Genomic DNA, 4,240 nt, shown 5'->3' with positions numbered 1-4,240 from the left:
GTGATTATAGTTTAACTGTCAAAAACTTAGATCATAAGAGATTTTATATTATTATCTTATTATATATAATAATTATGACATTTCAAGGTTCAATGATCTATGATGACATCCAAAACCTAATAATCAAACTTAAACATTTAATCCTTTGACAAAGACAAAAAAAATCAAAATTTTTAAACATCAATGAGGTGAAATACTCACTGATAATGAACCTTGCAGCATGCCAGCCACCTTTCATGGTTTTAGGGTGGCGTTGGAGGAGGTGCTTTCTTGTGTCACTGTTGGAACTTCTTTCCATAATATATAATGGCCAAATTAATAGAAGAAGAAAAAAACAAAGAAGAGAAAATATATTTACTATACAGTATATTTATAGTAGTTAATACTATATAGACACAAACCGAAGACAATAAATTAATGTAGCCTTAGTTTGGAAACCAATTTCACTGGATAACTAATTAGGGGGCAGTTAATTAGTAATTTTTTTATCGAATATAAATTTAAATTATTATGAGAAACATTTAAAATTTAATAAAAAAAATATAAAATCAAATAACAACAAATATTTAAAATAATTGTAAAATTATTTTATAAAATAAAACGTCTAAAACATAAGGAAAAAAAACTCAAAATTAACGTAGCCAGATGCAAGGTAGGAATCAAAGAGTTCAATCAAAAATCACAATCCAAAAACTTATTAAATGAAATGCAGAATGTTTGTTTCAGCAAGAAATAACAATCAACATGCCTTAAAAGGGTTGAAAAGAGTTAGTGTAAAACGGAGGAAGAAGTTAGGGAGTCAATGAAGTCAAGAGTTAAAAAGGTAAGTTAAAAGCAGTGGCATGGTATTGTAGTTTTTGGCTAACAGAAGTTCACAAGATTGAAGAACAAGCAACTCACATTCAAGCAAGGAATGCAGATTATTGATGATAAATCAGGTAAAGAAAGCACAAGGATCCATAAAATCATCAATAATGCAATTCAATGAAGAGGGGAACCAATTGGAATAGAAATGCTGGCCCAGCATCTCATGAAATGGCTTTCATGTAAACCATTTAAGTCACAATGTCAAAAGCATAAAAGTCAATTCATGAGTGGAAGTTAAGTAAAACAATGTTTCAAAAAAATTGGGTAGCATTTCGACAGTAAAAAGAAAGTTCCCGGAAAATCAAACAACAGAATAATTAATGCACGCAACAGCAATTTCAAACAGCAATTAGCAGCTTATATGAACTGCAGAACAAGTTGTACCAAACCATCAAGTAATATGGCAGTGGGCAGAAATTTGAATCAATATAAAATCAAGGAAAACTAGCAACCAAAGCAACAGCAGAACACTAAGGTAATCAACAATCTAGAACAGCTGAGTTTAAGGATACAAGTGCGGAATTAAAATGGAAAAATTGAAATGGAGCACTTGATGAAGTAAGGGAAATTTCAGAAAAGCAGCAACAGGAATCATGCAATAAGCTAGCATTGTTAATTAGCACATGAATATTGATATAAGGCAATAGTATGAAGAACAAGGTAACTCATGTGACTTAGACATTAGAAAACAGAAGAGAGTAGCAGGCTAGGCCTAAACTCAGTTTAGCAGTTTGGATTTCTTATGAAAGCAGTAGCCATGACAAGCATTAAAATCATATATAAATTCAGAAGAATGTGATAATTGAGCTAATCCAAAACAGCAATAGGCAGGTATATGCAATTAGCTTAGCCTCATCAAATTCAGGAAGTAAGCAATATCAAGAGATATGTATTCAAGGAAGTAAATTCACTGAATTAATAATGAAGATCAACTTGCAACAAGAATCGAATGAACAATCCAATTATCAAGTAATCAAATCGACTCAGATGGATTATTCTAGTTTAGCACAAAAGCAAACAATGAAAGATGACATAGCATCAGTAATAATTCAGCACAGGGCACAGCATATCTAAGTAATTCAAACAGCAAGGCAATTGTGAAAATCAGAGAATGCAATTAGCAGGAACGGAGCACTTATCAGACCTAAATCCTCTAACCACAACCTAGCTACCTAACCACCTAGAATCCACTAACGACGTGCAATTCTAACTATCCTTATTTGAACAAAAAGTAAATATGCAAACTGACTTAAGTGAACAGAAAATGAAATGGAAATGCAGGGTTGGAGATATGGAAACCTGGGGAAGAGATGGTACTAGAATCGGAAAGAAAGGGGAAGAGGAGTGGCACAGTGGCGAGGTGGTGGTGGCTCGGCGGCGCTGCGGCTGTCTGCGGTGGCTTGGTGAGGACAGGGGGTTGAGAAGGGAAATAAGGAGGAGAAGAGAAGAAAGAAGGAGGGGGAAGGAGGGCGGTGTTGGTGGCGGTCCTGGCTTCACCGGTAGTGGCCGTGGTGGTGGCTGGTGGTAGTTGGGTTTCGAGAGGGAAGGAATAAGGAGAAGAAGAGATGAAGAAAGGAGGTAGAGTGAACGGTGGGCGGCGGCGGTCTGGGGCTGCCGGCGGTGGCGTCAGTGAGAGGCTGGTGGTGGTGAGTGGTGGTAATGGAGGTTTGGAGTGAGAAGAGAAGGGAACGTTGGAGAAGAGGGGAGAAAAAGCATGCGAAGGGGGCTAGGGTTATCGTGTCAGGGGTTATAAAAATTTAAATCCACGCGTACGCGTGGATCACGCTTGGGCGTGTATGGAAAAATAAGTCGACGCGATAGCGTCGAAGACGCGAACGCGTGAATGAGGGTAAGTGCAGATGAAGCGTACGCGTGAAGCACGCACACGCGTCGGCCGAAATTGTGTGAAACGCACGCTTCCAGCGACGTTTTGGCCCAACTCTCTGTTCAAAGTGAAGCGGCTAGGTGTGACATGCGACGCGTGCGCGTCGCTGATGCGCACGCGTGGTGTGCAATGATTAAAATTGACACGTACGCGTCAGGGACGCGTGCGCGTGGCTCGAATCGTGCCTCTAGCACACAGCCGCACGATTCCGTCACAACTTTCCGTTCGTTGGATGGAAGCACCGAATTGATATTGACGCCCACGCGTGGCCGACGGGCACGCGTGGGGTGGCTCTTTTTGTTTTTATGCAGTATGCAGAATGTAAAATGGAGATGTTGATGCAAATGTTATGAATGACACCAGGGAAAATAGAATAAAATAAAACTAGGAATAAAACAAAACAAAATAAAACTAAGATTGAAAAAAAAATGATCATACCATGGTGGGTTGTCTCCCACCTAGCACTTTTAGTTAAAGTCATTAAGTTGGACATTTGGTGAGCTCTCTGTCATGGTGGCTTATGTTTGAAATCATCCAGAAATCTCCACCAATGTTTGCAATTCCAATGGCCTCCGGGGTCCCAAACTAGGCATGTAAATCCTTCGATCAAGTCAAAGCAGGTGATCAGGCTCCAGGAGTGTTGATTATCAGAATGAATTCCAGGATCCCAAACCTTACTTCTGTACTCGTCTTCGCCTTGATCTATATTGTTCCAATCGGGCGGTACGAAATCTAAATTCTCACTGAGGTACCCAAACATCTTCTGAGACCCATTCAATCGAGATCTACACCAACCTTTGCATTTAAACTTTGAGCTTTCAACCATATTGAACTTTGCATGACAACTCCAACCACTAACCATCTCCCTCTTACTCTTAAAGCCACAAAGAGCTCTAAGTTGCCCATCCGTCTCAAGCAAGGCATATTCAAGTGGGCTAATTAAGCTTAGAGATGAAAGATTTACCCACTTGAATGAAGGAATGGATGGTGATGGCTTTGGGGGAGAAGTCTCCAACAACTTTGGCAAGGTGATTTCAAGCTCCATTCCCTTGTGCTCTCCCTTGACATCCTCCACCTCTTTACAACCTTCTTCAACTTCAACCTCTTCCTCTTGGCAGATTTCTTTCAATTCGATCTCTTCTTCATTATTCACCAAGGGCATGGGAGGTTGTGCTTCTTCTTCTTTAATCTCCATGTCAAGTCCAATGGGAGAGGATTCAATGTAGATAAGAATTCATCAATGATTGAATCCATCTCTTGATCATTCCCTTCAAAGTCTTCAACCATGATATGCCTTGGAGGTTGTACACCCTCCTCAACGTCAAATTCAAACTCCTTAGAAGGGTGCTCTATGACTGGGCTCTCCCATGGACGTTCCGCATCTCCTAAGTCTTCGACCACTTCTTCCTCTTCAATGATTACGGCTTTCTCCAATTGTTCCAATACAAAGTCCTGCTGCTTACTGTCCACCAGAGTTTCTAGCTTCTC

This window comes from Arachis ipaensis, chromosome B04, assembly GCF_000816755.2.
Source record: "Arachis ipaensis cultivar K30076 chromosome B04, Araip1.1, whole genome shotgun sequence".
NCBI classification, from domain to species: domain Eukaryota; kingdom Viridiplantae; phylum Streptophyta; class Magnoliopsida; order Fabales; family Fabaceae; genus Arachis; species Arachis ipaensis.
Note: the sequence above shows the minus strand (reverse complement) of the source record.